At 34.6% G+C, this 14,728-nt stretch overlaps 1 pseudogene; it reads left to right on the top strand.

Annotated features, from left to right (window-relative positions):
- LOC113504305 overlaps nt 1–14,522 on the top strand; it is a 31,422-nt pseudogene extending 16,900 nt beyond the window's left edge.
- The last annotated feature ends 206 nt before the right edge of the window (nt 14,523–14,728 follow it).

Raw genomic sequence — 14,728 nt, forward strand, 5'->3', positions numbered from 1 at the left:
CTAAACAGATTTCTTTTTCAAATACCTCATTAATAGTATTAGTGTCTTACATTATATATTGGGTCTATATCCCATTGCTGGGCACAGACCTCTTCCCATAAAAGTAAGGAGTGATCACCATGCTAGCTCACTGCGAGTTGGCGATTTCAGATTCTAATATTACTTACAATATTTTTCTTAACCGTTGGCCAGTGGTGTCTCAGAATAATTATCAAAGTGCATATAATTTTTTAAAAGGAATATTAGTGCTTACCCTGCTTTGAAAAAGAACCTGCACGTCATGCATACAAAAAACATACAGAGATCTGCAAAGCCGTAACAATACAAATATTATTATTAAATGATGACCGGAGTCCTTAATAATGAGCAGACGCGGCGGGACCCAGTTCGACTCGCGATCCCGCCGCGACTGCTCATGATTAAGGACCCCGGTTGGGTCCGAAACTAGTCGGACTACCCTGATAAATACGCGTGCCATTACATCATTTAATAATTAATCATTCTCACGATAGTTATTATCAAAATACGAATATTTCTGTAAAATAATTTGTATTAGTCATTATTACGATATCTATTACGTATTTTAATGACAGCAATAATAGTGTACATTTTGTTATTGTTTTATTTACGAGGATATGATCTGTCTAGGTGCAGTTAATGTCAACTGTGTAATTAATAAGCGAATAAAGTAACTTTATGATATGTACGTGGATTATAGTCAATTGATTCTTTAAAATGCCAGGGTTTTTAAACAAACCTTTGTCAATGAGCAAGGATATAGTGACCTTTAGATATTTGCTAGATGATGCCAGCGGCGTCGAGCGCTACAGATCGAATGTAATCCCGCGATCAGAACATAAAGTCGGGATAAAAACTGTCCTGTGTTATCCTGTAACAACAAATTTCGTCTTGAGAGGCAATATTATAATCAAGTTGAATCCAAAGTTACGAACTTAAGCTTTTTTAATATAAGTAAGATATTTAGGAGACAAACAGTTACATTGAATAGGTTAGAAACATGTTATATTACTGACAGATGATTAAAAGAATCCACTAATAGAACCAAATTAGTATAGAAGCCTACATTGACTAGGCTGTTGGTCTAGTGGCTAGTGGCCTTGACTGCTATACCCAAGGTCGTGGGTTCGATTCCCAATCAAGACAAATATTTTTGTGATGAGCAAGATCAGTTTTTATATAATTAATATATATTATGTATCTATTTAAAAATAAAAGGTATACACTAGTCCACATAAAACTAGCTTTGCTTATTTTGTGACTAGATGGCGTTGTGTATTTAACAAATTGTAACAAAACTTATAAAAGTGCACTGTGTCTCTCTTCCACAGCGTCAATAATTCCACTTAAGCTTGATACAAACCCAAATATAAAAATAATCTAAATAAATCAACTACAAAAAAATCTGTTGTCAAAAAAAGTTACTTCAAAAAACAATAAATCCTTTTGCTCTGGTTTCAATAACAAACATCAAACAGTTATTATACATCATGTATTCAATATACAATTAAATAAATCTCCTGACAGCAGTCGGCCATTAATTATTGAAACTAGCACAAAAAGGTGTGCGGTATTTCACTGGTTTCTTACTAAATGTATGAGGATATCCTCATTTGTGACTTTGCCCACACTTTCACTTCCTTTGCCGAGGACAAAGTGGGTCGCAAGTGTCCACGTACATTCTAATACTATGAGAAATATGGTTAAAGTATTTTTATTGCTTTAGGCGTTTTTTGGAAAGGAATAAGGATGTTTTTCGCTTGGTCATCCGGGGAAATAATCATGGACTTTACACTTTCGGGTGCACTTCTTCAGTCCTGCAACTTTCTCTTGTATTTGAGGCTACGGAATCCCGGGAGGAATTTAAAGTAAAAATATAAAATACTTTATCATTACTTTTTTATGGAATATGAAACATTTTTTATAAATTATTTGTGAAGGTCAAACTTTAGGTCCTCAAACCCAATTATTTGTTTAAGGTCTTGCTAAAGTAATAATCAGTTGTATTTTTGAAGCATTTCGTGGTAATCTTTGTGGTCCCTATTACTTACTCCGATCTGGTAAAACACTGCACAAAACTAAGCCAAAAATATGCAGTAACATGTTATTAATTAATGTATTTTTAACTAGAGCACCAAATGCCCGAAGCGCGTTTGACTTAAATCTAATAAAACTGTCTGCATTGAATCTATGTGATTGGATCCACATTTAACATTTTGAAGGAGTACAGCTTGTTTAAATCATATTATGCAATAGCAAATTGCAATATGTTGTTCAATCATAACGAGTTTATTCTCCTAACACTCTTCGTCTTCTCTAATAACCTAATTAGTTGATGTAAAAGTTTACTAAGACATACCGTTGAACAGAGCAACTCGCAACATCGCTGCCGCGTCAGCTCATGATTATGGACTCCGGTTGAGTCCGAAACTAGTCGGGCAATCCTGATAAATACGCGTAAAAAAACTGTTGCGTCATTTAATAATGAATCAGTCTCACGAAAGTCGAAAAGACATTGATATTTTGTTAGTTAAATTGATTTGAACTATCTTAGTCCCTTAAGTCTTGCCTGTTAATATGAAATATTGTATACGTTTTCAATTTAGGAGCATTTAAAACAATATGTTATTTGCTATTGTATTGTGAAGTTGATTTATGTATACATAAAACTATCTTACACAAAATACTGTCATACAAACAACACAATAAGACTTGTTTTTTTATTACTCTTGAATCTTTATCTTCGGTATTTAGGTCGTCAGCCTTATCCGAGATCTTCCTAATTTTCTGACCTGGTTCCAAGACTCGTTCTATACAAACCGGCTGTAAACTCTATGTAGGATACAAGTATGGTCAGTAGCAGATATCCGTTAATACAATGTATAAAACAACTGTTCATGATCAAATTCACGTGGTTCCTTTGTGCCTCTAGGTAACAAAATAAGCTTGACAAGTTGGCACCACGTATTAACACCATCTTAGCCTTTTCCCAACTATGTTGGGGTCGGCTTCCAGTCTAACTTGATACAGCTAAGTACAAGGAGCGACTACCTATCTGACCTTCTCCTGACCTACCTGGGCAACACGATACTACTTAATTAAACTTGTTATCAGACTTTCTAGCTTCTAACTACCCGTAACGACTGTCAAAGATGTATAAATAACAGCCTGAGTCCAAAATTTAACGTGCCTTCCGAATCCCGGAAGAACTCTTTATGACATAGCTAGTCACCCATGCACGGGCCAATCGAATCAAGTGTAGGATAACCTATGATCGATCATGTAGCTCAAAATTCTGGCACTTTGTTAATCGGAATGTGTCACTCGTCTTTTGTTGCTGGCTGTACCTATCTTGTTCTCATCCTTTTATTGTACAGTTAGTTTCTGGTTTTTATGTAGAGCGACCGTCCTTGCTTTGCGGCGTAAAGATATAAAGGTTGTTATTTACTGCATTGTAGGCTGTAGTATAAGCTATGTGATAGACTACACAAAAGCTCTCCCAAGCATCACTATATAAAATGATTTGATGATCACGGTTACATTGACGTTCGTCCCATTGCAGAATGCAGATATCGGACCTGATACCATCTTTCTTAAAGCATATTTATTTATTTTTACGTCTCTGTACCCAAAGAGTAAAAACGGAACTCTATTAACAAGAGGGCGAAACATTTTAACAGGTACAAATATGTATGTGGGGACCCAACCTAATTTATTTTTGTCACCTAACTGATTTGTTTTTCTTTAGATTATTTCCTAATCCCTTTTCTAATTCAACATGCACCTGGTCGCTTATCGACATAAAAACAGAAGATACTTCATTTTTTTTTTGAGCAAAGAGACAAAATAACATGAATTTTATTTTAATTAATGAGTCCAATAGAACTACATATATTGAACTCATTCAAAATACTATTTCAATCTCATAATAATAATATCCTGTTACTGCATCTTATATGAGATCAATATGTAAAATATCATGAATGTATTATGGTCACAGATTATGGTGGACTAATATCTGGGTCGACGACCTGTCACCTGTGACTCAGATTTTTAAAATATCTTGACATTTAAATGTAAAGGCGATTGCATATTGACAAGTATTTGATGTGGAGAAATGAATATTGTTGTTTTTTCATTCTGCGTACTTGAAATATGTTTTGGTATGAAAGAGATAAAGAACTAAAGAAAGTGTGCATGAACGACACCCGGCCCCAGCATAGGCGAAACTTTAGTTTGGTAATAGTTTGTTTCTGTTTAAGTTAAAGAACGGTTTTGTCGCTCGGCCCCAAACTCCTGAATAAAACAAAGAACAGCACCCAGTCAAAATATGACATAAAGTGCCTTTACGTCTTTTTTATTTTATGTCCGAATTCAGAGAAAAATATCCATTTAAGAAACTACAGAATACGACGATGGTACGAAAAACACGAAAAAAGTACATTAACAGGTGATAGATGCTTTAAAAACTATCATAATAGCAGAATCAAGAAACTGATAAACTTATAGATATCTATAAAAACCATGAAATAATAACTCGCTTTTCTTGGTCATTCCTTTAAACATAGAAAAACACAATAAGTTCAGATTTATATGGATCAATAATTCACTTGTAGCTTCACTAGATGGCGCTGTGCAGTGACACTTAAATCCTAAATCACGGTCGAGTTTGTTTAAGGGCTAATCACAAGTACTCGTAATTATTAAACTACATCGTTCTTGCTTGAATATTGTGCGGTTTAATTCCACACGATTTTGAGCTTTAACAAAATCAACATAAAGCTTTTTCTTTGTTTTCTATAAACCGGTAAACGAAGAATACTAAACAAGTAGGGAGCAAATCTACTTTTCTGTTGAACAGGCCAGTCCAGAACATCCGCGTGTAACCTGTTTATATTTATTTATAGTCTAAGCTAGGACCTGTAATTATTATTTACTGTTACGACCAGCGGTTAGCAGGAAACGTTTTTAGAGAGCGATAAACTGTGTTGTATTAATGAGGGACTAGCTCTTGAAGTAAGACAGCCTTAGTTGTGGGAGTGAGACAGTGTACTATTTATTGTAGAGCAGCGTCTTCTTTCCACACAATCGTATTTGAAATGATGACAGAGAGTGAATGATGAGAGTGAAAAACTTTCACCCCTACAGTTTTGGTCAAATGGCTTGACAGATTTTTATCAAACATGTTGCAACAGCACTCACACGTTATTCATTTTTAAAACAAACTCAATTAAAGTCGTTGAATCTGTTCGGCAGCTACGATGCTACAGACAGACAGAGAGACACGTCGAACAAAGTAAAGCATAAACAGTAGAGTTATAAACCCTCTCTTCTTTTTGAATCGAGGTTTAAAAATACGCTTCTTATTGAAATAACTTCATTAATGATTCTATTGAATTAAATGATTCTATCAGATATTAAAAAGCTCATTCCTGACAGCGATCCCTTGAAATGCAGTCTGACTAAACTGTTAAGATCAAATCCAGTCTTGCCGGGTTCTCTATCAGTTGGTACTGGTCTTTTTGTAATACAAAGTACTATGTTAAAGAAGTAAGAAAAACTTAAGTAAATAAACAATTTACAATCAGTATTTGTCCTACGAGCGACAATATTATAATGTTTGTTCAAACGTTAGCGTTGAAAGAAATCGCTAAATCGTGTGGAGATTACAAGTCGTACAACTTACGTGATTTATACCTGTGTGTGTGATTTTGAATATAATAACAACGCAATCTAATCTTAAACTAAGCAAAACTTGTATTTTGAGTACTAGACAACTGATAAACATACTTACATATGTATATTTCAAAATACATACATAATGTAGATAACTACACCCATTCACAGGAACAAATGATCGTGCTCATCACACAAACATTTGTCCTAGGTGGGAATTGAATCCACGACCTCCGGTACCTAAGCGGTCAGGGTCACTAACCACTAGACCAGCAGGCCAGTCAAATTCTAGTAGTTGGAAGGTAACAACGTAAAAAGAGAAGCTCTTTTTGTGTCGATAGAAAATTGTAATATATTAATAAGTAAATTTAAAACCGACTTCAAACTTCAAAATAGAGGAGGTTCTCAATTTGTCTACATTTTTTCTTTGATTTTTATGTTTGTTACCTCAGGAATAGGACTGGGTGAACAGTTCTCTTTTAAAAAAATCATCATATTTATACAGAAAAGTTAAGTAAGATTTGTAAGATTAAGTCACATTCTGCTACGTTTAATTAGTTACCAGAATGAACATTTAGTCATACAACACAAAGTCCTTGTTATCTCTATATGAATACACCTTTAAGTAAATGTGTTTTTAATGTCGTGCCTGACTAATAAGAGGCGAGTCGAAACATTCCGTGAGTCACCACTTTCTTTTCGTTTTACGTATACCGTACGGGAAACCCAGTAAACCAAATATGGAGGCGATATAATATCAAAAGTGGTCTTAAATTTTATGGAAATGATTGTTAAATGTCGATAAAGTTAATTGGTTTTTAAATTTTTCACTTATTTATCAGTGTCTCCTGTGGGTCTTTTTGTTTCTCCCTTTTGGTTGGATAGCGCTAGGTAACTGTAGACAGGTGGCAATGAAGCAATCATAGTCAAGTGTGTGTAGGTCACCAATGCGTGCAATGTGTTGCGGATTCGAACCCGTGTGGGACAAGTTTAGTGTTTGTGTGATCCATGAATGCTTGTTCTGAGTCTTGTTGTCTTTATGTATGCAATTTGAATGTTTATGAAACCTATCGCACCAACAGGATTACATGCGATAGGTTTCAGAAAAATTCACAAAGACACCTAGACTCAGAGAAGCATTCGTAGATCACAAAAAGCTTGTTTTACGCGGGGTCGAACCTCGACACGGCTCGCACATTGGGTTTGGCGTAGTCACTACTCGGCTATCTGTGTAGTCAGAGTCACAACGCTATTCTCTCGTATCTAAAGTACAAAAAACATAGGTAACATAAAGCTACGCCTCAAGTCAAAACCCAGGATAAGTTTTTGTCTCACGTGGAACAAAAAACTGAATTCGCAGGTTTCGTAAATTATCTCTAGAATAATTACATAAAATCTTTTGTACTACACTACAAAGGATAATAGAGATTTGATAACACCTATTAATTACACAGAAGCATAATTAGGAAATATATATTCACGGACGATTGTATTAAGACGTAATATTACGACGCATTGTATCTGAAACATAAATACGAGTTCAGTATATTACAAAATCCATAAAAAGATTTAAAGTAGACTTCCTTTGAGTAATTAGCATAATGAACTGTTTTTATAAACACTAACATTGTATTTCATGAACATTGATAGATCATGTATCTCCGTTGCGGATAAAACATGGATAAAAATCGAGGTTAAGCTACATACATATTATTTAAATAACTCTTGAAATAAAAAACTTTGATCTTGAATTTGAAGGCTCCCCATCTATTACTAAACTACTTTCTTTTTCTTTTGCATATGTGTACAAAAGCTAAAGTGACGAGAGTCCATGCATCACTTGACCAGTTTTTTTAAATTATATAATACTGTCATTAAGACATTTAGTTCATATTTTAATCGTTAATCGAATGTAAAGGAATCCCATAAATTATGTTTTTGATATTTTTAACTTAAAAGGGCACTTCCAGACATTTTTATTTCGTGAACAAATAAATACACTACTAACACCAAAACACTCTTGTTATATATATTCGATGCAACGGTTTACTCGTACGTATTTATCGGGATTACCCTACTATATTCGGACTAAACCGGAGTCCTTAATCATGAACTGATGCATACCACCATCTTTTACAGTATTCCAACTGTATTTTGATAATATACAGATGGATATTCCCATCTGATTTCTACAATATACCGTCTACCACAGACCGCAAGAAAGCAATATTATCAATCAATTATAAACTATGTCAGAAGAGTAAGAAATACTTGTTTACAAACGGTACTTCGAGACGAACTCGACCACTGTGCACGTACGGTACAGTAATTCAATTACATTGGTTATATTAGAATTGTATATGGTCAGATTTATATGGTACATAATACGGTTACGTTTATTACATAATATTGAAAATAATGTGGTGATGATCAGTGATCAGTTTTGATCGAAAAAATGTTAACGATTTTTGAGGTTTTTATTCTGATATTTTTCTGTTATAGGAACAGTTATGTAATTTTTGTATGTAAATTCGTATTTTTGGGGTATTACTGTTGGTTGGCTAAGTTTTCAATAATAGCCGCATCAAAGAACATGTTGTACAACATGACGTTTGATGTTTTGTTGGTAATTCAACCTCTCAATTCAATTCTGATGTTCGCGGCTTTCTAAAAAACGTTTTGATATTGATATTGCAGTGATTTAGCATATAGTAAAAAAAAATCTTCAGGTCTAGGAGTTTCAATTAAATATCTCTGCTTAAACAATTTAGAGTCACTTTAATCCCAAGTACTGAATAAAGTAAAACTACTAAATTCACATCCATAGTGGCAACGGGTTAAACTTGTTTTTGGAGTTAATCTGTCGGTCAAAAATGGTGGAACCCGTTATAAGTTTGAATGGTCAGTGCCGGTACTCGGTAACGAACGGTTTGTGTACACACTTCTACGTAAGGACGAACCCGGTTTTGATGGGTCTGTCTGTTTTGATAGGTCATTTTAGCGAATGTATTGTAAGCATAGTCGAGTGTTTTAGCCCTTATCATTTTTTCACTTTTAATATCACTTGGCTGGTTCCATGCGGCCCAGAATAGAGAGTCGTGGAAGGATTTGGGAGAGGCCTTTGCCCAGCAGTGGAACACAGTGGGCTAGAGAAAAAAAAAACACTATTTATAAGGATTGCAAACACCAAAGACAAGGTCCCGTCCATCTCACTGCCTATCTGACAGCAGTTGAAATTTTAGAGACGATTTATTTCTGTTGACGCTATAACAACATATGCTAAACTAAAAACGAAAATCGAGGCTAAGCAGCGCTTATTAAGGTCATAATTTTGTTGTACCTACTATTGTTGTACATTTGTTGGGTGCAAAATAAACAAAAGATAACTATCAATTGAATACCATGACTTTAACCACCGTTTACAATGGTATCTGATTTATTTTCGTCAAACCTCTATTTTAAGTCCAAGTAAATAAATAGATTTTATTCTTCTTCTTTTACCTTGCATAGAGCTATTCCCCTACAGTCTGATACTGAGTAGAATAGTAGAGAGAGAGAGAGAGAGAGGTGGGTGCTCTTGTTTTTTGATCCCACCCGACCCAGAAAGAAGCACTGACGCTTACACTGGAATTTTGACAAAACCATATAAACTGAAGAATTTATAACCTGACCAACTTGCTAATTATCTAACGTAAAATTCAATTGGTACCGCCATCTATTGATAGCATCTGTTATTCGTTAGAAGGCTACTGTTAGATAAACTTGAGGAAACTCTGTAGATGTCGCTATTGGTATCGATTTTAAGAATAAAATTTAGTATTTTTGCCTCCTCGGTTTAATTTAATTTAGATAATTTCATCTGTTTTTGACAAGTTCGTTAGATACTCTTATGTCTTAGCTGGGGTAATAAGAACTGGGGCTCAGAAATAAGAAGTAGTCCTGACACCTTAATAAAAGTCAACCTAGACCTAAATTTTTTAAGTATTAAAAATTTACAAGGACGTGATTTAGTTTGACGTCAAGAATTCTTTTTATTCTTCCTTTTGGGGCTTCTGGAACTAGAGGGTTGAATAATGACTTTAATTACTAAGGCTCCGCTGTCTGTTCGTCTGTTCATCAGTCTGCCACTACCTGTATCTCATGATTCGTAGTATTTAACCAGAATGAGTAATCACATATACCTCATATGTGATTACTCATTCTGGTTAAAAATCATTATCAAAAAAATGAAATTCGAAGCTAAGCCACCTTTGGTACGGTCATATATTTGATGATTAAATAGTTTCTTTTAAAAAAATGTTTTTTTTTTGTACAGAAAGACTGACTCACATTTTAGTGATTTCTTATTTTTAAAAGCAAAGAACATATGACTCACTTTGTGTCTCACTAACGAAATAAATAGGTTTTTTTTTTATAACCAACCTACGCCATTAACAAAGTCAAATAGTAATGATTTGTCATTAATTAACAACGATGGCGCCAAAATTTTAATTTTATTCAATATATTTTTACGACATAAATCGAAAGGGAATTCGGAATCCGTTACATGAGAATAATAAATACTGTTGAGGTGTAAAAATAACTTAGTAAATTTATACACACATTTATTAACTAACTAATTTAGGTATTCAATTAACGCCAAATAAGGCGGAAATTTATAAGCTTAATATGTTGCTGTAGTTGGAAGTAATTTCTAATTACGTGATCTTATCAAAGCGCTACTTTTCTTTAATATTATGGTTTTCTAATACTAAGAATACTATACTTTAAAAGAAATGGTAATTAACAGTCTGGTCTGTTGAACAAGTCTATCGCCAACCTAACCGACTGTTAAAATGGCATTAATTTATACCCGCATCTTAAACAAGTGTGTCCAAATTTGATTATTTATTTTATCATCTAGGTCAAAAAACAAAATAAAAAATTACATGAATATTTATCATCTTCACAATATTTTATTGCCGATAACTGAAACATATTAACCTATTTTTTCTATCTCTCCAGGTCCAGTGCCACTAGCTAGAAATATAAGACACTTGCCGTGCATATCAAGAAGAACGGCTCAAGAAGGACTGTGTATGTTCGCCATAGATTGCCTAAAAGCCATGGTACCCATCTCGGAACCTGCATCGACAGATTCTACTTTGGATCCTGCTGTCAAATACCAGATAAGACCATCCTACCACAGATAATAGGCAATAACATCGATGATAACTCAATAGACAGTGCTAACTTCGTCCATCCACAAATTGAAGACAAAGTTCCGCCTACAGGTAGTAAGATACCAGATATATTCCCCTACGAAAACAACGACGGAAAAGATAGAAACTACAGTCACTGAAAACCTACTTCTGTTCTAGATAGAACAGAATCTATTAGTTTAGAAACTAAATCTGATGAACAAACTACTATTGATAACAAGATAGTTAACGATGAAGTTAAATTGACTACAGTTGCTATCGTTGAAACTACAGTTAAACCTGAGAGTAAAGCTACTGAAACTCCAATAACAGAAATACCTATAAAGCTATCTACATTCCAAACGGTGTCTAGTGATGTTAATAATATAGTTACAGATAAGACTCAATCTGATAGCTATGAGGTTACAAAAGCTACAACAACAGCTAAACCTAAGCCTACACGAAAACCTGTAAGACTACATTCAGACCGACACATAAGCCATACAACCACACTAGACCTCAATACTCATCCACATACAAACCTAGGCCCGTTAAACCAGTTTACAATACTACTAGGAAACCACCGTACAGACCACCTAGCAAGCGGCCATCAACGAAAATACCTTTACCAATCCCGCCTAGACTAAACATAACTATACATTCATACATCTTTGACAGTCGTTACAGGTAGTCAGAAGCTTGAAAGTCTGACAACCAGTCTAACTAAGGGGTATCGTGTTGCCCAGGTAACTGGGTTGGGGAGGTCAGGCAGTCGCTCCTTGTAAAACACTGGTACTCAACTGAATCCGGTTAGACTGGAAGCCGAACTCAACATAGTTGGGAAAAAGGCTAGGCCGATGATGATGATTTTAATTTAGGTTATTTTCAACCGGATTCAAAAGAAGGAGGTTCTCAACTCGTCTGTATTTTTTATGTTTTTTACCTCAGAACTTCGAAACATTATTATGACCTAATATTCATTAGATTAACTATAAATAAATAGATATACAATGTAATTCACAACGTTTAAGTTTCGTTATCAATAAAAACTGATATTTGTACAGAACTAGTAAAAATTATAAAGCGACCCATTCAATTATAAAACGAGGATTTTCTCAATTAAGTTTGTATGTGTTGCATAAACAACAAAGTTAGCAATAAACGCAACTTAGGACCAACTTAAATAATCGTTTAAAGTTAAAACACGTAACCATACAATTTAACATAATGTTCCCACATTTTTGAAATGCATTTTATATGTAAAAAGTGTTATAAATTTATATTTTAACTGCATAACATGTCTGTCGCGTGTCTTTATAGTGTCACTTATAACGATTCATACGGAATACAAATTAAGATATTATTTTGTAATATTTAGTAAGTTATGTTAAAATCGACTTCGATTTTACTGCGTTTCTCGAAGGACCGAGTTTTTGAAAAGATTTTTTAAATGGAAGTTACATGCACAAGATACCGCAGACAAGTATTCGTGGACCACATAAATACTTGTCCTATGTCCTATATTACAGACCTGTCAACTACATTCAAACTGTATTTGAACTGCACTTGAACTGCGATTCGTGGTTGGATTGCAGTTGAAATGCTGTCCGTGTGTCTAGAGCCTAACAATCAAAGCCTGTATTCATCGTAATTTTTTTTACAAATAAGAAATGACCACTCGTTCTGTAGATATCTATATCCTTTAAAATACTAAAACTAATTCATCTATCATTAAATTTCCAGATTCTACGAGCCAGTAACGTTCCAGCCTAACATTCTGCCTGTGTGTGTGCCTGATGATGACAACGACTACGTCGGCAAGACTGCCTACGTCACGGGCTGGGGAAGACTGTTCGACGGTAAGAAATTATTAAAACAAGATAAACTGTTTTTTATCATACATGTCTAACAAAGTTTGCACTGAAAAAAAATATTGAAATCGCCAACCCAATTGGGAGCCATCCAACGCACAACACACTTTTTGTAAAACTAGTAAAAAAACAGCCCTTATAAAGCTTCAATAGCCCAGTCAGTGAAGCTTATTCCTGCCAAAAGGACGATTTTTAAAAATAAACTGTTAACACTTACGCAGATCAAGGGAGAAAAAAACTTTAAAATATCTTCCAAAATAATTAATAAACTCGAATATTCACGAAATTTCAGAAAAAAATGCATCATTTAAAAAATCTCGACTAAAATAAAAACCGAAGTTATAGCCTCAACATCGGCTATAACTTCTGCAACATCTATTACCTTACTAATCGTAACATTCAATTCCAGAGGGTCCTCTACCGAGTGTGTTACAAGAGGTGAAGGTCCCCGTTATCAACAACTCGGCGTGTGAGGCTATGTACCAGGCCGCCGGCTATAACGAGCACATACCTAACATATTTATATGTGCGGGACGCAGTAGAGGTGGCGCTGATAGCTGTGAAGGTAAGTTTTAAAATCATCTTTATTTGCCCTTATTCTAATTATTGTATTTGTGTTCGGGGCAATATGTCGTCTTCTTCAATACCTTTCTGACGTCATCTCACAAGCAACACTCTTTGCAGTCATATCGTCTTTTACAAGAAAGTTTTTAAAAATATTTTTTGTTTTGACTACTTTGAATTTACATTGCACGGGTAGCCGACTGTGTAGTTGTTGTTATCATGAGAAAACGCTATACACGACGTGTGGTGGGTTCGATCCAGCGTAGGACATATGTTTTTATTATACACGATAGTGTCTTGAATCTGGATGTCTTCGTGCATGTGACTTAAATGTTTGTAAAGCCCTCTATTCAATGACTAGCTGTTGCCCGCGACTTCGTCCCCGTGGGTAGAAGATATAAGTTATAATTTAGGTATACCTGCCCGGTATTTTTCACATTTTCCATTGTATCTTAGCTCCTATTAGTCACAGCGTGATAGTATATAGCCTAAAAGCTTCCTCGATGAATGGTCTATTCAACACAATAATATTTTTTCTATTTGGACCAGTAGTTCCTGAGATTAGCGCGTTCAAACAAACAAACAAACTCTTCAGCTTTATATATTAGTATAGATTAAATTTGCTAGCATAGGCTTTTTTTAGAAATCAAAAATATATTTAGTTCCTCAGTCAGACAACATTTTTGCCTACCATTATTCTTTCATCTTATCATGATTTGTAGATTCAATTCAATTGTGATTAGTATATAAAGACTCATCGATTGACTAATTTAATCATGTTACTTTTTCACCAAACCTAATTTATGTCGCTCTTTAAGTTCTTGCATTTAACTCCGAATACCTAAAAATAAATCTATTCATTTGTAACTTAAAATAATTAAAACATCTTTCACCATTCGTCCTTATAAACCTACACATTTTTTCCCACTCTAGGTGACAGTGGTGGCCAATGGTAGTTCGCCGCGATCGCGACGACCGCTTCGTCTCGGCGGGATCAATCCTGGGCATCGGATGTGCGGAACCAAACCAGCCGGGGTCTACACACGGATCTCTGAATTCCGGGATTGGATAACCAGATATTACTATTTTAGAGGAAAAAATAAAGGCTATCGAAAATGCAGTGACTGCAGTTTTTATAGCCGGTCTGCAGAATGTTTTTTTATACGTAATATGGATCAGAATTATTATTCTAGTGAAGGCTATAGAATTGTAGGTTCTGCACTTTTATTAGCCGGTCGACAAACGGTATTGGAGCGTGTTAAATTTAAATCTCTAATAGTGCCAATTATAGAATTAAAGAACTCAGCATAGATCGTATTTTCTTGTATCAAAATCTGTACATGAATTAATGCCGAATTTGATAGGTAAAATATTGTATATAATAGCCGTTTTGTAGATCAATATAAAGAATAGCCTTGG

Source organism: Trichoplusia ni, chromosome 21 (genome assembly GCF_003590095.1).
Source record: "Trichoplusia ni isolate ovarian cell line Hi5 chromosome 21, tn1, whole genome shotgun sequence".
In the NCBI taxonomy this organism is placed as follows: domain Eukaryota; kingdom Metazoa; phylum Arthropoda; class Insecta; order Lepidoptera; family Noctuidae; genus Trichoplusia; species Trichoplusia ni.